The 20,613-nt window shown below is 44.2% G+C and overlaps 1 long non-coding RNA gene across 1 annotated transcript; it reads right to left on the bottom strand.

The window, feature by feature from the left end:
- Window positions 1–11,489: 11,489 nt before the first annotated feature.
- On the bottom strand, window positions 11,490–17,456 carry LOC108176830 (uncharacterized). The gene is made up of 3 exons (XR_001793558.4): window positions 17,230–17,456; window positions 15,866–16,024; window positions 11,490–15,783 (listed from the first exon to the last, which is right to left on the bottom strand). It is a non-coding gene; the product is annotated as an uncharacterized LOC108176830 (long non-coding RNA).
- Between the last annotated feature and the right edge of the window lie 3,157 nt (window positions 17,457–20,613).

Below are 20,613 nucleotides of genomic sequence, written 5' to 3'. Positions count from 1 at the left end.
AGTGTTGAAAGGTAATGGGGCTTCTAAGAGGTGATTTGATCTTTAAGAGGGATTAATGTTTTTCTCACAGAGGTGGGTCCTTCCTTTCACTGCACTGGGTTAGTTTCATGAAAGCTGATCATTATAAAGCAATGGGAATTAATTTATTATATACTGATAGATGAATATTGCTCTTATAAAGTGGCTAAGCTAGAATTTAAACCAAGTATTTATCTGACCCTCAAACCAAAACCTATCTTCTCTCTACCTTACCCTTCAGTCATCTTCAGTACTGATGGAACATTTTATATGGGCTGGCTATCATGCTGGGCACCAGGGATGCAAAGGCATAGATTTCTGGATAGATATTCATGTGAGCTTAGGACTTGGACTTGGCCATGCCTTTAGTATACAGCAATGAAGAAAGAGGACCATGTCCCCAGTACACATTTGTCTCCCTTGTCTTGTAATAACCCACTCTCATGGTAACTCTTGCATGCTTCTACTGGCCTTTTGCCATAAGTTGAAGCAGCATCAAGCTCTCACCAGAAACACAGCAGATGTCATCTGGACTTCTCAATCTCCAGAAACATAAACCAAAATCAACCTCTATTCTTTGTAAATCACTCAGTCTGAGATATTCTATTGTAGAAACAAAATTATACTAAGCCAACTGGTACTGCCCTATTCTGCATTTGGTTTTATTCACTTAACGTACCATGGAGATCAATCCACACTAATTCACAGAGATCTTGAGACACTACTTCTCATCATCCAACATATACTATAATTACTTTTATTACAATAAGGCTACCATAAGTATACACTACAAAATCAGCCTGTGTTAGCTGCTTCTTGAGGCTACATCAGGTATTTGCATTGGAGTAATTTATTCTTAAGCCACAGTTTAGAGCCTTCCATTCTGGCCCAGTTGGTCTATTCCTTATAGGCCAAGTTTATCCCATCTTCTATGCCCACCCTTCCTCATACTGGGGACATGGTCCTCCTTCTTCATTGCTGTATACTAAAGGCATGGCCAAGTCCAAGTCCTAAACTCACATGAATATCTATCCAGAAATCTATGCCTTTGCATCCCCGGTGCCCAGCATGATAGCCAGCACATATAAAATGTTCCATCAGTACTGAAGATGACTGAAGGGTAAGGTAGAGAGAAGATAGGTTTTGGTTTGAGGGTCAGATAAATACTTGGTTTAAATTCTAGCTTAGCCACTTTATAAGAGCAATATTCATCTATCAGTATATAATAAATTAACTCCCTAGCACAGCAAATTAAAAGGGTACACATTTATTGTCTCATATTTTTGTGTGGGTTAGGAATCTGGCACAGCTTAATTGGGTGCCCTTGGCCCAGGAGCACTCACAGGCTGCCATCAAGGTATTGGCTGGGGCTGAGGTCTCAGCTAAAGGCTCAACAGGTACACTCATGTGGCTTTCTGATGAATTCAGTTCCTTGAGTGTTCTTTCAGTGAGATGTTGTAAGATTTTAGCTGGAGGCCTCCTGTTCTGGTTTGAAAAGTAACTTTAGTGTCTCCCAAAGGCCCGTGTGTTAAAATCTTGGTTTCCAGAGTCATATGTTAATGCATTAATGTTGGAACATAATCAAATTGCAATGTTTGAATATAGAGCTTTGGAAAGTGATTAGATAGGATTAGGTTGTGGGAGTGGAGACCAGTGATGGAATTATTGTGGCTATATAAAGGGTGACACATTGTTGTAAGGGAAGAATGTACTCTCCATATCTCTCTGCTTCCTGGCTCACCTTGTGCTCCTCCACACATGTTCTGCCATGTCCAGCTGCCATTCTCATGGGGCCACCCAATCTCAGACTGTGAACCTTCAAACTGTAAGCTGAAATAAGCAATATTCCTTTTTGAGTTTCTCCTTCCAGAATTTCAGGTAAAGTAATGAGAAATTGACTAACACACCTCCCTTGTTCCTTACCACATGGGCTGCTCCATAGGCCAGCCCCCAGCATGGTGGCTGGCTTCATCACAATGAGAGAGAGCACCAGAATAGAAATTATATATAGTTGTGGAAGTAACATCCCATCACGTTTGTCATATTAACTGTTTAGTACAAGTCACTGACCCACCCCATACGCAAGGGAAGGCTATATACCAGAAGAAGAGATTGTTGAAAGGCTTGTTGGAAATTGCCCATCACAGAAACTTTTTATTTATTTTTTTAAATCTTTTTTTTATTTGACAGAGTTAAAGACAATGAGAGAGACAGAGAGAAAGGTCTTCCTTCTGTTGGTTCACCCCCCAAATGGCTGCTACAGCGGGCGCGCTGCGCCGATCCGAAGCCAGGAGCCAGGTGCTTCCTCCTGGTCTCCCATGCGGGTGCAGGACCCAAGCACTTGGGCCATCCTCCACTGCGCTCCGGGACCACAGCAGAGAGCTGGCCTGGAAGAGAAGCAACCGGGACAGAACCTGGAGCCCCAACCGGGACTAGAACCTGGGGTGCTGGCACCGCAGGCGGAGGATTAGCCTAGTGAGCCATGGCGCCAGCCTGACAGAAACTTTTTAATCATAGATAAATTACTCCCACTCTTGCACCTAACCCAAAATGTGGGAATACTAGTAACATTGCATCATTACTGTAAAAAATTAAAAATACCATGTAAATGACTTGGCATGAATAAGAGCCAAGTAAACAGTAATCATTACAATGACACCATCAAGGCTTTCAGATCAGTAACAACTCTCCTGGCTTGGACCCAGTCTTTATTTTAACTTTTTATTTCTAAATAGCTTTCAATTTACAAAACAAAAATTGTAGAATTGTGCAAAGAGTCCCCATATACCTCATGCCCATAACATCTTAACACAATCTTGTCTACTCTTTCTGCTTCTACTCCTTTGAATCTAAATTTCTTCACTTCTTCGCTCACTAGTATTTTTTACTAGCAAGCCTTGAGTGTTCAGTGGAATAGGGCAATTACAAAAACAAAGTGTTTCTGCAGCTTGGATTCACCAGTCCAGTGTTAGACAATTGGTTTATTTTTCCCATAAGTTCATAGTTGAATCCATTCCTCTCAGAAAATAAAAATGAAATTCAACAGCATCATAGGAAATACTGATTTATGAACTATTTTTATTGTAAAAATAGATGGGAAATTGATCCATTACAAACTTGCAAGCTTACTAAATCCATTACAGTTCTATTACAGAGCACATGGATTTGCAAAAATCATTTTGAGATAGTCCACGATAATTTTGCAAATGTTGGGTTTTTTTCTTCTTATTTCTTTCCTTCCATCCTCCCTCCACCTCCCTACCTCTCTTCCTTCCTTCTTTCTTTTATTCCTTCTTCCCCCTCCCTCTTCCTCTTGCTTTTTCCCTATGACAGTATATTTTCTTGTAGTTTCAATATTTTACCCTTTTTATGGGTGAGCATTGTGCACAGCTGCTTGACCCCTGCTGTGTGATGCAGCCATCCCATATCACAGCACTGGCTCAAGTCCCAACTACTCTGCTTTTGATCCAGCTTCCTGCTAATGTACTTGGGAAGGCAATGACACATGGCCCAAGTACTTGGACCCCTGCAACCCACATGGGAGACTATGATGGAGTTACTGGCTCCTGGTCTACTCCTAAGACTTTTGTGAGCACCAGTTTCTATCCATATATCATGGAACTTATCTTTTTTTTTTTTTTTTTACAGGCAGAGTGGATAGTGAGAGAGAGAGACAGAGAGAAAGGTCTTCCTTTTTCCGTTGGTTCACCCTCCAATGGCCACCATGGCTGGCGCGCTGCGGCCGGCGCACCGCGCTGATCCAAAGGCAGGAGCCAGGTGCTTCTCCTGGTCTCCTTTGGGGCGCAGGGCCCAAGCACTTGGGCCATTCTCCACTGCCTTCCTGGGCCACAGCAGAGAGCTGGCCTGGAAGAGGGGCAACCAGGAAAGAATCCGGTGCCCCGACCGGGACTAGAACCCGGTGTGCTGGCGCCACTAGGTGGAGGATTAGCCTATTGAGCCGCGGTGCTGGCCTGGACCTTATCTTTCTCTCCCCAGGGCTCAACCCTTGATCCCCCAGAAGGACATGCAGGGCTCCCAGTCACCTGGGAGGGGTGCTAGGAGACCCAGGAGTGGGCAATGGGTGCTGCATATCACATTTAATGAGGGTCAGGGAGACTGATTTGGGAAAAATCAAGTCAAGGGAATAGCAGTGAAGTTAGAGACCAGTAGAGTCAGATGTGAATCCCTAATCCCAGAGGAAATTGGGAAAAGAGGGAATGTCCAGATGTAAAATTTACATGAAAGGCAAAAAGAGAAGGAAAAACAGATGAAAGGTAAGTTAGTTCCAGGACACCAGAGTGGCCAGGAGCTGGGAAGTCGGGCAACTTCCGTGGTTTTTATCCTGTTTCTTTAGTTTAATGGAGCCCTGCTGGAAACATTTACAGAGAAATCCTTGGAACAGCTACCTAACACCTGTGGCTGTTGGAAAGATATATATCATGCAGATACCACTGGGTAGAAAAAAAAGGCGCCTTGGAAGAAAACATCTTGACTAACAGCAAGGTGCAAAATTATTTCATTTTGCTCTGCATTTTTGGAAACAATTGACTTCAAACTTCTATAACTTCATGCCTCAAAGTCTCCATCACAGCTGTTAGAAAAATTTTTCATGTTCTTTGCTATGACACCAGGATTTGTGCAGCCATGAATGGACACAAAAAGCTGTCAATCATATCCAGGAATGAAAAGTTCATTTCTCACTCCCTATTGTGAAGGTGATGCCTTTGTGATGTCCATTGTGTGAGGCTGGATTTCTGCTCATTTACCTTCGCATGCAGAATATCTGCTTTATATTAAAAGTTTAGACTACAGTCACTCGAGATCACACCTAATGCTTTAGAACTGTATTCCCATTATCCTCTATTAAATCTGTGACGACGTTGTAATATCTATGTCAGAAATAATGAAGAGATGAATGTGGAGTAAGAGAGTTCCATGTCGTCCCTGGTCTGCATTTCAGCATCAAATGCTGTTGGCACTAAACCCCGTCTCTGTCAGCCAGTGAGAAGGGGGGATTTTGACAACGGAGAATCCACTGAGAGATGTGAGGGCATTTTCCAAGTCGTGTAGACAGCTGCTGAAGTGATAATTGAATAAAAGTGAAAGTCCTTCCTTTTTCTCCCCTTCTAGAAAAATCTATACTTATTTCTTTAATTTCACAGAACATCCCCTCCTCGGGGGGTGGTGATATATGCTGAGGACAGCTTTTTTGAAGTGGTTCTTCCACAGCTGGATTTATGGATGGATACAATAAAGACACTTGAAGAGAAGGAAAGCCAGGGCTAAACATACTGGTCCCAGATTGTGTGTCAGAATCGCCTCATATTCAAGGGGCTAGAAATGATCTCCCCTCCGGCTCTGCCTCCTTCCCCATCTGGTGGGCCTCAAAGGGGAAGAAAGTAACAGAAGCAACCCATTCATCCACTCAACAGATATGTATTGCACAGTGGATTATCGTTCCTTACTTCTGAAAGCAGTTTATATTTTATATGTCTGATGACATTTCATCCTCACTGCAGAAGAGGATGGGCAAGTAATGCCATTCCCATTGTACAGAGGAAGAAGATAAGTCTCAGGATGACTTGTGTCCATTTAGTTATTCAAGAGTAGACCAGAGAGGTGAGCTCACACTTTAGAATTAGAGCTTCGTTCCACAATCAGTTAGAACCAGTGATGGATTTGAAGTAGGAATACAGGGTTGCAGTTTTGTTTCAAAGCTCACTCTGCTTGTAGAATGGAGAATGCATATCATACTTGAGAACCACTTTAAGTTCTCATGACAAACCAGAAAACCTTCCAACAGGGCTGCCCCTCCCCCAATCAGGATGTTCTATAGTACAGATCATGATCTACTAGACATATTCTCTTCTTCTCCCTCATTCTCATTGGCACGATGTTGTTGGTGAGTGTAGGCACTCAAGAAGAGAAGTTGGGCTGAACTAGGGGAGGTACAGAACTCACTCAAGATTAAGATTAGGTCTTGAAGTTGGTGGTCATTGCAAATCAGTGATTTGAGATCAAGGACCAATTTTCTCACAGTAGACAAGAAATCTAATAGGCAAGAAAGATTTGAAGAAGCAGGCTAATGGAATTCCATGTTGTCTAGTAAGTATCAGAAAAATCAACATGGCTTATTTATCAGAAATAAAATTAATAATCTAGAAAAAAACTAAAAACTTGTAGAGAAACTAAGGCAGACACTGGCTCACAGGATGTTGGAGCCAGAAGTGGCCTACTTACTGTCTTTTCTGCCCAGAATAGGAACAGTCAGCGTTGACTATAGGTGGGCCAAGAAAAGAACAATTCTTGCCATTGAACTTAAGAAAAATAAATTCCAGTTGCAGGCATACCAAGGAGATGATAAATTATGACTCATGTAGAGAAGAAATAGCTGTATCCTTTGAGAACATAATAGGTGTCTTAGTACATTTTGTGTTACTATAACTAAATACATGAGACTGGGTAACTTACAGAGTACAGAAGTTTATTAGACTCATACTTCTAGTGGTTGGAGGGTCCAAACAATATGGTGCCAGCATCCTAGCAAAGATCTCCTTGACTGCTTTACAACATGGTGGAAAATCAGAAAGAGAGGGGCTGGCATTGCAGTATAGTGGGGGGCCGGCGCCATGGCTCACTAGGCTAATCGTCCACCTGCGGCGCTGGCACCCCGGGTTCTAGTCCCAGTTGGGGCACTGGATTCTGTCCCAGTTGCCCCTCTTTCAGTCCAGCTCTCTGCTGTGGTCTGGGAAGACAGTGGAAGATGGCCCAAGTGCTTGGGCCCTGCACCCACATGGGAGACCAGGAGGAGGCACCTGGCTCTTGGCTTCAGATCGGCGCAGTGCACCGGCCACAAGACGCTGGCCGTAGTGGCCACTTGGGGGGTGAACCAACAGAAAAAGGAAGACCTTTCTCTCTGTCTCTGTCTCTCTCTCACTGTTCTACTCTGACTGTCAACAAAAAAAATAGTATAGTGGGTAAAGCTGTCTCCTGCAATTCCAGCATCCCATACGGGTGCTAGTTTGTGTCCCAGCTGCTCCACTTCCAATACAGCTCCCTGCTGGTGGTCTGGGAAAAGCAGCAGAGGATGGCCCAGGTGCTTGGACCCCTGCCACCCATGTGGGAGACCCATAAGAAGCCCCTGGCCCCTTGCCTCAGCCTGGCTCAACCCTGGCTATGGTAGCCATCTGGTGTGGTGGAGGGGTGTCTGGTGGTGAACCAGTGGATAGAAGACCTTTCTGTCTCTCCCTCTCTTTCTCTCTAATTCTTTCCAAATAAAACTAATAAATCGTGGAAGGAAGGAAGGAAGGAAAGAAGGAAGGCAGGCAGGCAAGCAGAAAGAGAAACAGCCCCATGCACAAGGGAAAAATTGCAAGGAGAGGCCCAACCCATTACAGGCTCTGCCACCCCAACATTGCTACCACTGGGGACCAATGTACAAGAATCTTTGGGGACAAATCACAATCAAACCATTGCAGCAGATTGACTAGGAAACTCTGAGACTTGCTAAAGGTGAGAGAAGTCATCTTTATGATTTAGGGTGGGAAAGATTTCTCACCAACACCAACCTTTCAGTAAAATCAGGATAGCCATCCAGAAGCATAAATATCATAATGTATTAATCCTAATAAATGTGTTTTAGGGGGAGTAGCAAACAAACAGATCACATTTAAGAATATCAATCATCTGGTCAACCCTCCCTCACCATTAAATGGCAACTTAGAGTATTAGGGAGAAACATCATCTACTTCAGAGGGGAAAAGGGTTTTTTTTAAAGATTTTATTTATTTACTTGAAAGTCAGAGTTACAGAGAGGCAGAGGCAGAAAGAGAGGGAGAAGTCTTCCATCTGCTGGTTCACTCCCAAATAACGGCAAAGTCTGGAGCTGAACTGATCTGAAGCCAGGAGCCAGGAGCTTCTTCCAGGTCTCCCACGCTAGTGCAGGGGACCAGTGACTTGGGCCATCTTCTACTGCTTTCCCAAACCATAGCAGAGAGCTGGATTGGAAGTGTAGCAACTGGGACTAGAACCAGTGCCCATGTGGGATGCCAGCACTGCAGAAGGTTGTTTGACCCACTACGCCACAGCTCTGGCCCCTGTGGTTTCTTTCTTTCTTTCCTTCTTTCCTTCTTTCCTTCTTTCTTTTTTATGTATTTGACAGACAGAGTGGACAGTGAGAGAGAGAGAGACAGAGAGAAAGGTCTTCCTTTTGCCGTTGGTTCACCCTCCAATGGCTGCCGCGGCCGGCGCTCTGCACATCGCGGTGATCCGAAGCCAGGAGCCAGGTGCTTCTCCTGGCCTCCCATGCAGGTACAGGGCCCAAGTACTTGGGCCATCCTCCACTGCATTCCCGGGCGATAGCAGAGGGCTGGCCTGGAAGAGGGGCAACTGGGACAGAATCCAGCGCCCCGACCGTGGCTAGAACCCGGGGTGCCGGCGCCACAAGGTGGAGGATTAGCCTAGTGAGCCACGGCACCGGCCACGCCCCTGTGGTTTCTTAATAGTCATCTTTATCCATATTGATTCAGCCTTGTGAAGAGTTTCATCTCATGATTAGATGAGGCAAAGACATCTAATAAAGTCCTTGCCTCTCTGTTCCTGTGCTTCATAAAGCTTGTCCAAGGTTCCATCCCCTAAGGCCTCTCACTTTATCTCCCTATGTCTGCTGTTTGTCTGTAGGGGTTTTCAACCTTTTGTTGGTCTCCTCCACTCAGCTTGGATCCAGCATGTGCAGACTGAGCTCAGCTTCCCCCTCCAGCTGCTAGACTGCTCTGTACTCTACAGCTGCTGTGATGTTCTGTCCCTCTGTATGCCCTGTCCCAGCCACTGGGACATGTGAACTGCTCATACTCTAATTTGACTTCTTCACAGGCAAACTGGTCAGCTCACCAGCTTGCTTTCCCTCTAACATAGAGATAGAAGAAGAGAAGCTTGTTTAGAAAAAAAAAGAAAAGTAACTCACATTCCAAAACTGGCCTGGCACTCATAGCTGGACTATGCTACTGTGCCACTGGACATGAACAATTCACAATTCACAAAACACTCATACTTTGAGATCATGGAAAAGAAGACAAAGTAAGATACACTTCACAACTGTGTCTAAGGACAGACAAGCAATGTCATTATGCCATGCACAAAACCAAACACTCTCAAATTTGTGCCAAAACACATGACTAGTCCTTATTCACCAATTACAGTTTTATCCTCATTCTAGTCGCTCTTTTTTTGGATCAGTTTTATTTCAGATATCCAATCGGGGGCCAGAGCTGTGGTTTAGGGGGTTAAGCTGCCACCTGCAGCACCAGCACTCCATATAAGCACTGGTTCAGGATCCAGCTGCTCTACTTCCAATCCAGATCCCTGATAATGTGCCTGGGAAACCAGCAGAAGATGGCCCAAGTCCTTGGGCCCCTCCACCCACGTGAGAGACCTAGAGGAAGCTCCTGGCTCCTGGCTTCAGCCTGGGCCAGCTCTATTGTGGCCACTTGAGAAGTGAACCAGCAGATGAAAGACTTCTCTCTGCCTCTGCCTCTCCCTCTCTGTAACTCTGCCTTTTGCATAAATAAATAAGCCTTTTAACCATTTTTTAAAAAAGATACCCAACCAGAATTATCCCCAACTTTTCAACAGCATCAGACCCACTTCCATAGCATCCCCCTCACCTGCTACCAAATCACTTAGCTGAAAGTGACATCCTATAAGATGCTCCTTTGAACATCTTGTTACTGAGCTGCCCATGGATCCCCAGGGCATGAGTTTTCTTCACTGCACTACGTGGTACACCTGACTTGCTAACAGGAGGTTTGTGCCCATGGCTTTGAGCCGAAGGGCATGGACTCCAACAACATGAGATGGCCCCTCTGTGCTGGGCAACTATGCTAGTCCATGTGGACCCAGGGCCACGTATGATACAATCTTATTAAATCCTTACAGCAACTCTGAGAGATGACTCTTCACCAGACAGAATAGGAAACTGAAGCCCAGGAAGTGGTGAGATCAGAATTAATCCACAGATCTGGGACCCTCCAAAGCTTCTAACTTTCCTTTAAGATAGAGCAGCATTGCTCAGTTCTTTTCTCTCTAAGAGCAGCAAAGAGGAAAACCAAACAGGAACATGCAATTAAACAAGAAAGACAAACACAATAGACTGGGTGTACTATAATGGCAGAGCAAGGTAAACTCATTGGAGGCCAAGAGACACAGACCTTGAGCCAAATAGCCCAAAACACAATAAGGACTTGAAAATGAAACAGAGCTCCACTATTTTCAGGCAATTTGCAACATCTCCGTTAATAAAATAAAAAAAAAAAAAGGAAGTAAATGGATTGGCTCAAGACAGGCTAATCTGAAGGAACAAGGATACAATAATGCCTGCAAAGTATTGGGAGAGGTAAGCAGAGCTGAAGAATCAATGTTCCTAGGGTAATAAGAGCCAATGAAAGGATGAGAAATAGAGAAAATAAAAATAGCAAGGAAAGAAAGCCATCATTATCATTGGGATATTGAACTGGGGCTCCCCGGGGAACAGCAGAAGCCAGATCTCAGGCACAGTTTCAGCCTGATGGTGTATTGTTGGGAGTCGCCTCATGCTGGCTGGGGCTCTCTGGATGTGCCTCGCTGCCGTTTCTGCCTCTGGGGTTGAGGAGCTTGCAGTCTGAATTGGTTTTCTTTTGGCAAAATTCTCCACTGAACAGAGACACAGAGCAGGAGAGACAGCCTAGAAAGCTTATTGCATGTCACATTGCTCTTAAAAATCACATTTTTATGAGTGTAAATGAATCAGAAACATATGGATGAAATTTCCCGGCCTGATGTGAGCAGGCTCATACCCCAAGCAGTGCCCTCCGAGAGGATGCCTGGAATGTAAAATTTGGTGCCAGAATCCTGGGTGGAAAGGTCAGGGGGCAGCCCTCCTCCACCCTGGTGCCCCACCCCTCAGCATGGCCTCCCCAGGGGCCTCATCAGACGGGCAGAGGTTTTTGTGGGACTGACCAAGTCCCACTCCCTATTCCTGCTTGCTCTTTTCCAATAACAAAGGTTGAATGTGTGTGTGTGTGTGTGTACACCTTCATGTAAGCACATGTACATGCTTATACACACATGCATGCTTTTACTCCTCACAATGAATATTGTGAACCAAAAGGCCTGGGTGCAGAAAAAGCTATAAAATTAAAAGAGGGATTTCTGCTTGAAATGATGACATTTTCCTATATGAAAATTAACCTTAAATATTACAGTAGATACTAGCACAAGATAGTTGGGCAACTACAGAAAAATTCAGCCAAACAGTAGTGGCATCAGATTCATGGATACAAATGGAGACCACTGATTGAACTCCTGCTCAAAGCTCTGAGAAGCAGCTCCAGTCTGCCTAGTATTCAAATGCAGCCTGGTATTCCCGTATTAGGCCAAAGCAAGGAAATATAACCAGGACTGTGTTGTATTCCTCATGTATGGATTAAGAAGTCAAATATAGGATGATTGGGATGAAAATATGCACAGATGCTTCTCTGTGAACACAACATCTGGAAACCTATTCACCCACAGTATGCGTGAGGGAGGGAGCAAGGGCTTTGATGCTAGCTGCACAAGGACTGAGCCCTAGTCTCGCCATCTGCTTGCCAGCTGTGTGACACTGGGCAAGCCACTCAACCTCTCTGAACAGTTTCTTGAAGTATAAGATCATGAACTTAGAAGTTCACATACATATTGTACCCTGAACATGAGAGTCCAATAAATGGTAGCTATCATCAGAATAAAAATTTCTCATACAGTTTTGATAAGTGGACCTTCTGAATCATCCAGATTTTGAGCTGAATTCCAGACAAATTTCTTGAACTCAGATATAGGCACAGTCTGTTCTAGACGCTAGTTCAGTGTGTCAATCCTTGTTCCTGAACCCACATCCCTGAGTTGGCCACCCAAATGGGCAACCCAAAGTAGTGACATCCACCTGTCCCTCACGCATTCAGAATTCACCCTACTGGTCATTGCACCAGCCTATCTGAGGTTGACTCTCAGTGCTTTCCTGTTACCTGCATTTTATTTAACATCCTCCAGTTATCTGTGGACATGCCACCCTTAGCAAGCCCTACCCTAGGTTCAAGCCATTCTTTCAGAGAGCCATAAGTCAGAACACTTTTCCCCAGTTACCTGATGTGATTTGCCAACAGAAAGCATCATGCTCAGTTTGACCCTGCCAGAGTTCCCCAGGTCTGAATTTTGCTTGCTTACTGAACAAAGTCCTTATTCTTTGTGCTGCCATGGGCCCAACCCCACTTCCCTCATTAGTCTCCTCCCAGGATACTTTGAACTCCAGCCAGCCAACATGACTTTGTCCAACAGTATCTAACTTAGACCTAGCTTTGTGCTTTTCCTTTGGTGTTTTCTCTGCATGTATCTCCTTTTGACTGTTTCCCTAAGTCTCAGCCTCTCTCAAAAGCCTCCTCTTCCAGTAGAGAGATGGATTCAGGCCTGCTGCCACAATGGTCATTCATTCTTCTGACATCTACCATCAACACCAGTGTGTGACAGAGTGTGCAGAACCTACCATGGCCAGGGACTTCCCCTGTGCATTTTCTAGCTCCCCACTCTGAATGGAAGACCTTAAGGCAAGGAACTGGGCTGTATGCTGTATTATGTAGGCTCTGCAATTTTATTATTTGAAGTAAACTGAAGTCACGGCAGGTCAGCATAAAATATAGTTTTGTTGATTGAAAAAGTCACCACCATAATATATAGCCTACTCTTCTAAAAATTTTGTTTTATTCATTTTTATTTATTTGAAAGGTAGAGTGACAGAGAAAGAAGGAGAAAGAGAGAGAGAGAGAGAGAGATCTACAACACCCAGTTATGGCAGGTCAAAGTCAGAAGCCAGGAACTCCATCCAGATCTCCTATGAGGCTGGCTGGGAGGAACCAGTACTTGAGTCATCATGTAGGACTCCCAGGGTTTACATCAATAGGAATCTGGATCAGACGCAGAGGTAGGACTTAATCCCAGATACTCTGATAGGGGATGTGGACATCCCAAGTGGCTTAACCCACTATGCCACAACTCCCACCCCTGACTTGTTCTTTAATTCTTATGCTTTTATCCTCCATTGACCACCTGGGCCTTGGAATCCCTCCAGGGGAAGGAAACACTGTTGCTCCTGCCCCCCAGCTCTGACTGACCTGAATGGATATATTGAGAAGTGTGATCCAATGCCCCCTTAGAAAACGCTGCTTCTCTTCAACAACTTCCCCTGCCACACCATGGCCCTAGGTTGTGCTGAAAAACTTCTGAGCTCTAGGGGAACACTGGAGGGCTGAGGTTGGATGAGGGAAGCCTTCTGGAGCTAGGCTGAGAGGCAGGGTTTTGAAATGGAGACCAGTGAGACCTTATGGGTGACCACGGCCTAGGGGGAAACCTGGTGGGATGTGCCTCGCATCATGCTTTCCCCTCTATCCCATGTTCATTTATTCATTTTTATGTATTTGAGAGAGTGTGTCAGAGAGAGAGAGAGAGAGAGAGAGAGATCTTTCATCCTTTGGTGAAAGGTCCTGTCCTATATAGGATGGCCAGTAAGCAACTTAAATTGAAAAACAAATGCAAAGAGATTGTATTTGGGGACCTTTCCTAGGACATGACCTAAAGTTCCTTTAATCTGTCCGTGAATCAGTTTAGAATGAAATACCGAGACATGCTACTGCTTGAGAACACCATGCTAACGGAAAGAAGCCAGATACAACAGGACACACGTTGTTTGATTCCATTTGTAGGAAATGTTCAGAATAAGCAAACCATAGAGACAGCAAGAGGACAAGAGGTTGTCAGGGACTGGGGAGAAGGAAGTTGTGAGTGACTGGTGATGGATAATGTAGCTTTCTAGGAGGACAAAGGAAATATTCTGGAATGTAATGGCAATGGTTGCAGAACTATGTGGATGCATTTTTTAAAAAAACACTGAATTTTTTTTAAAGGGTAGATTTTTTTGGTAGGTGAATTAATCTCAGTGTTTTGAAGTGTAAGAAAATAATACAAGAGTGCTTCAAAATAAGTTTGTGGAAAATAGGACTAAAAGAAAAGTTTCTGTGGGCACAAAAAATTTTTGAAATCCTTGCCTAGAAGAATTTTCCAGAAGTCCATGGAGGGCAGGCATTGTGGTGCAGCACATTAAACCTCTGCTTGCAATGCTGGCAATTTCATATCTGGGTGCTGATTCAAGACCCAGCTCAAGCTCAGATCCCTGCAAATCAAATGTGCTTGGGAAAGGCAGCGGAAGATGCCCCTGCCACCATGTAGGAGACCAAGGTAGAGTCCCAGGCTCTTGGCTTCAGCCTAGCCAACTCCTGGCTGTTGCCACCATTTGGAAAATGAACCAGCAGATTGAAGATCTCTCTCTCTCTCTCTCTCTCTGTCTCTCACTTTGCTGTTCAAATAAAGAAATCTCTTTTTTAAAAAGTTTTTGAAAAATGCATATTATGAAAAACCTAGGCATAGACTAAAAATTTTGCACCAAAATGCATTCATCTTTTAATTCCAATTTTTCATGTATGTTTGGCACTCCCTCTATACAATTGATTTGGCACAAAGTTTAACAGATGTAAATGCTTAGGAGATGCTGCTATGATTGAGATTAAGATTATAGGGCAAAGCCAGACAACAGAAAGCAGGTAGATGTGTGCTTTTACTAGTCCCTCCACCACCTGTGCTGAGTGACCTTGGGCAAGTTCTTTCAACTCTGTTAGCTTCAGCTGCTGCAAAGGCTCATTGGGGGCCGTGCTGCTTAACTGCTGTGAGGATCAGGTAACATATATAAAGCTCCTTGGCACAGCACTTGGCATGCCGTAGATCCTCAGCAAACCACAGCCCTCTTCCTCCTTGTTTGTTAGCAATTCTCAGAGCACAGCCAAAGCTGGCTGGGAGTTGGGGTTCCAGCCCTGCAACCAATGAGAACCCAGCAGGGCATTTCCCCTGAGCCTCCAAACAAAATGTCCAACAGGACACGGGAGAGTGGTGGCTGAGAAGGGAAGTCAGAGGTCAGAGTGAGGGAAGCAAGTCCATGAACTAGGTCACAGCATTAAGGCTGTAGGATCGGGGACCAAGCGAAGTAAAAAAGGTCTGGGAACTGAGACAAACCATTCTGGATAAAGGCCTCGGAAAAGGCAATGGTGTGAGTGCCCAAGGCAAGGCCAGGTCTGTTTATTTAAAAGACACTAAAGCAGATTGGACCTAAGACCTGAAATCTGTTATCCTCAACTAGTCAGTAAATCATTCTCACTGTCATAGAAGCCTAGGAGAGGGGGAGTGAATGGGAAGGGAGGGGGATGGGCAGAGTGGGTCCCCGGGAACTGGACGTGATTAATCATCACCACCTCTCCGTGGACAACGCAGTTCAGTGTGCAGCAGCTGGGGGTGGGAAATCCTGGCTTGAAAATTCTTCATCTCCTTATCCCACAGTCCAACAATCCTGCCAAAATGTTGAATTTAAGGACAAAATGCAGTGATTTGTTGGATGCAAAATCTCTGAGATGGGAGGCTTTCTGCTCGAGAGTCGAAATTGTTGCATTGATAAATGCTGGTGTCTATGGCTGCTGGCTGTCTCCGGGGTGCTGGGGGAAGAGGGAGAATTTGATCCCGTGAAGAAATTCCTCCCGGCTGTCTCTTAATCTATTCTGTGATCAATATTAACACTGTCGAAATACTTAAACTCTTCTTCCTTGTTGTCACCCATCTGTGTATGAATTCATTACCCAGGCCAGATGCAGGACAATAACGTGTCTGCAGATAAAACGAGAGGAGATTATTTTATTATAATGCATAGAGAAGGTACCCAGCCAACATAACAAATGACACCAGGCACCTTCACGGCAAGCGGTGTGCAGCTGATTCAGTTTTTCTTCCTTCAGTCTTCCACAGAGATCCATTTCCTTAAGGCCACTGGATTCTGAGGCAGAGGCGTGCACATGTGTTTCTGCTTAGGGCTGTGTCGGCAGTGATGGCCAGGCTGTTTCTCGGGGACCTGACCGGCACAACTTAGTTTGAGCTTGCAGCAACAGACATCCTGCGTTTCAGTCATTTCTCCTTTCAGGAGAGCACAACACAGCATCTCCAGGCACTGGCTGAGGCTTGGTGCCCACTGGGAATGCAACTCTAACAAAGAGGTTTGCAAGGACCAAGCCAGGGTTCCTGCTGGCAGGACTCTGCTTACTGATTTGCACATTCACACACTTCCTGACGTTCCCACTTAGACAAATGCATGATGTATGTATATATATATATATATATATACACACACATATATATACGTATATATATATGTATACATGTGCAAATCCCTGTGCATCTCACACACTCGCCCAAACATCTCTGGTACTTTATGCACACGCCAACTGGAAATGTACCACCTGTACAGGAACTGTGTACACACACACAGGTGCACCTCTTTATGCTCACACCCATGGCAGAGATTCCATGTCAGCTCTGTGGTGTCTAAATCATAGCCATATTTCTAGTCTTCCAGACAACAGCACCCCACTACAGGAGTGACATTTTGAGAAGGCATATTGAAAACAATGACAGTGTTTGTGCCACTGGAAGTCTATACATCACTGCCTTCCCCACCTCCCAACAAAAGGAAGAAGGAATAGAAAAGTACATAACTGAGATGTGACCAGGTAGGAATATTGGAAAGTCCCTTGAGCAAAAACATCAAGTCATCGACATGAACACAGACCAGGAAATAATTAAGGTCCCATTTGAATGCCAGCAATTTCTGAAATTGCTTTGATGATAGGTAAATGAGACGGAGGGTGATTTTCCTGTTAACCCATACGCATCTCTGCAGTTAGGAATAGAGATGGGGTTGCTAGGTTCCTTCCAGCCTTCCAGGGGATATTACTTTTGCTAACAGCATCTTTTAGGATCCAAACAACTCACATTTGCTTACACAGAAATGGAATGGAATGGAGCAACATCGTCGTTATTGTTATCATTTTCCAGTACGGCAAAATCCATCTTGGATGTAAAGCAGACATTTTGGAGGCAGCTCACGGAGAGCTGGGTTAGTTCCTTAACGGGGCTATGTCTGTTCCTCAATAGTTGGCAATGGGGTTTTCTGAAATGCAGCCCTAAGGAACATTGACTGGTCCACTCTCTCCATCCTAGATGGGACCTCCCACCTCCCGCTGCCCGTCTCGAGCCCTCGAAAACAAATTTCTCTCTTACATCACAGGCCTCGGAGAAACAGGAAGCGGTTGCTCTTGGGCTGAGTTCACCGCAGCTCTCTTGTGGCCATGGTCCTGTTCTGGTAGGGCTGGAAATCGAGTGGCCAAGAAGCAGAGTGGAGGAGGTTGCAGCAGGCTGGGATGTGGGGGTTGGGAAAGTTGGGCTGTGTAATTTTGAGAAGTCGGAGCCCAGGGTGCTGCCTGGAATTCCAAAATGGGGAGAGATCTCAGTTGCTTTCATATGGAAATCGGCCTGGAAGCGGACTTTGTCTCTGTTTGGAACTGAAGCCAAGACCAAGTTCAGTGAACCTAACACACCGTTCAATCAAGCATTGAAACCCTGGAGAAGAGAAGGCAGGAAAGGGAGGGCAGCGGGTCAAAGAGACTTGCCTTTCTTTTGGACTTGGTTCCGGAGGTGGAAGTAAGGAGGAATTAAGCACTGGAAACAACGTGGGGGCAAAATCCCATCTATCGGGAAGGTGCATTTGGCTTGGCTTTAAGTGAAAGAAAGAAAAGAAGGGGAGAGAAGAAGGAAATCAAGAAAGGAAACAAAAGTAGGGAGGAGAGAGAGACAATGATACTGGTTCAAAGCAATGAGTCTAAATTGACAACATAAATGCAAATCCATATGCTGAGAGCAACAGAAAGGAAGGAAGCCACTTGCCTACAATCGGCCAAGATCGCCCCCACCCTTGCTTCCTTTCATAAAGGCTTTCTGAGATTGGAAGATTCTTAAAGCAAATACTAACTGGACTTCTGAAGGTGTACTCTAGGATTTGCTTTAAGTTAGTTTTGTTTTTAGTCCATCTTCAAAGGAAAGTTGATGAAGCACCTATTCTTTGCATGCACACACACAAAAAACCCACCAGCTAATATAGTTTCTTCCTAGATACTTTTTGGGGACTAGTTTCCTGTCTTTTGTCCTTGATTTATTATTGCCTTTATTTGTTCTCCCCATTTGGCTCATTTTATTCTTATTTTAAAAGAACAGCTCCAAAGACCCTTCTATTTTCATGGAAATTTCTCAGTAGTAACAATTTCAGATAGCTTCCAAAAGAATAATCATCATGCTGGCTATTTCACCCAAGATGCTTTGCAGCATTTCACATACCAATTTACTAATTAATGACAAATTAAATGGAATTTGGTAAGAAGAATCAGAGGTTAGAGTACTTGTATATATAGTGTTTAAAAAGGTATGCAAATATCTTCAGCCCATTTGTGGTTCATCAGTGGGAAATAATAGCTATTCTACTTGAAAAGTTCACAGGCAAGAGGGCCACTGCATAGAAGCAGAATTTGGAAATTATGCATCATTTTAATTTTTTAACAGTTTCTTACAGTAGAGAGTGTCCCTTCATTTTAAAGTTACAATGAACTGAGTCTTTTTTGTTTTAATAGCTTTAAAATCATGGAAATTAGACTATACTCTGCTGCTTATATTACTTACATATCTGGAGGCAAGAAGCAATCTTCAGAAATCAGCGACTAAAATTTTAATCTTTCATAAAAAAAAGGCTCTGACTCCAATCTTCTAAAGCTGGTTGGGAAACTACAACCCACGGCCCAAAGCCAGAGCTCTGTCTGTTTTTATAAATAAAGTTTTATTAGAGCAGAGCCTCAATGATTCATCTACCCATTGACTGTTTTTGAGATATGTGTATGGCAGAGTTGGAACAAAAACCTAAAATATTTACAATTTGGCCCTTTTGGGGAGAAATTTGCCGATTCCTGTCCTGGAGGGTAAAGCTGGGGAGAGACGTTTCTCATAAAGAGAGAATAAAACTTTTTAACCAAGAAAATAGTAAACTTGCTGTGTCCTATCACTTTTGAAAGCCCACAAGTCATCATAACCTCAGCTGTTGCAAACATTCGCCACACATTTTTCTTGCTACAGGTGCCTATAAGGGGTGGGGGCTGGGAGGAGGGGCCTTCTCTCCTGCTACCTCCATTCTTCAGGAGCCCAGTAAACAGGCAGCTCCCCTCAGGAAACACTGGCCATCCCTGAGAAGAAAAGGCTTTGCTAAGAGTAAACTGGCTCTGTCATCCATGAAGGTTCTGGGAGATACAGGAAGTTCCCCAGGTCAAATAAAATGATGGCTTTGAACCTGTGCAAATTTACTTATTTTTACTCTTGCTACCTCTGAGGGTGAGAAAAATGTCTTCACTTATCTTTATTTTTCATCTTCTTTTCAAAACAGTAATATCTAAAAGTTATTTGGGGGCACGAAAATGTCTTATCCTATATAATTTATTTCCCCCGGAACAGAGGATGCTACAAGTAAACATTCATTTGACTCTTGAACATCCCATTTGTATGTTATTTATTTATTTATTTAATTGAAAGAGAAAAAAAAAAGGAGAGAGAGCTCATATCTGCTATTCACTCTCCAAATATCTGTGAGAAGCCAGAAACCAGGAACTCATGGGTGACAAGGATCCAAGTGTCACTATCTGCCTCCCAGGCTGCTCATTAAAAGGAAAATAGAGGGACTGATGCTGTGGCACAACAGATTAACCCACAGCTTGCAATGCCAGCATCCCATATCCCATATCGTATATCAGTGCCATTTGTGTCCTGGTTGCTCTGCTTCCAATCCAGCTTCCTGCTATGTTCCTGACAAGGCACTGGATGATGGTCTGAATACTTTGGCCCTTGCCACTTATGTGAGGGACCAGGATAGAGTTCCTGGATCCTGGCTTCTGCCTGGCCCAGCCCTGGCTCTTTTAGCCATTAGGGGATTGGACCAGCAGATCTCTCTTCTCTCTCTCTCTCTCTCTCTCTCCATCCCTTTCAAATAAATAAGACTTTAAAAAAAAATGAAGCTGGAATTGGGAGTAGAGTTGGGACTGGAACTCAGACACCCCAATATGGGGTGCAGGTGTTCCAAGAGTCATCTGAACCATTGCACCAAACACAGTCTCCCATATGTGTTAACGAGGGCAGAAGCAAAATCTGAGACAGAACATCCCTCACATGATTACGACAAGGTGCTACCCCACAACACCTTTCACATCTTGGCCAAACATCACTATAAAACAGGAAAATGTTAACTTGACTGAGCACTTTTTTTACCTTCAGCAAATTGGCTGCAGCAGCACCATTTCAGTCTCTCAGCACAATCTTAGTCTCTTTCCTCCTGTAGCTTCTGGTCTCTGAAATGCATTTATGTGCTTTGTTTTAGAAAGAGCACTGGAGTAGGAATTTCACAGATTATGTGATTTGGAAAGGTGATCTAACCACTTAGAGGATTCCAACCACTTAGAGGACAGAGAGGAGATGGCTTAGTTCAGATTGGTGAAACTCTATATCCCTGCTGTCTCTAACTCATCTATTCAACCAAAGTATTGAGCACCCTACTGTGTTGTACTAGGTCCTGGGTAA

The sequence above is a fragment of the Oryctolagus cuniculus genome, chromosome 3 (assembly GCF_051225735.1).
Source record: "Oryctolagus cuniculus isolate XC-2025 breed Fujian yellow rabbit chromosome 3, ASM5122573v1, whole genome shotgun sequence".
Taxonomy (NCBI): Eukaryota; Metazoa; Chordata; class Mammalia; order Lagomorpha; family Leporidae; genus Oryctolagus; species Oryctolagus cuniculus.
Note: the sequence above shows the minus strand (reverse complement) of the source record. Positions and strands in the feature narration are given on the sequence as shown.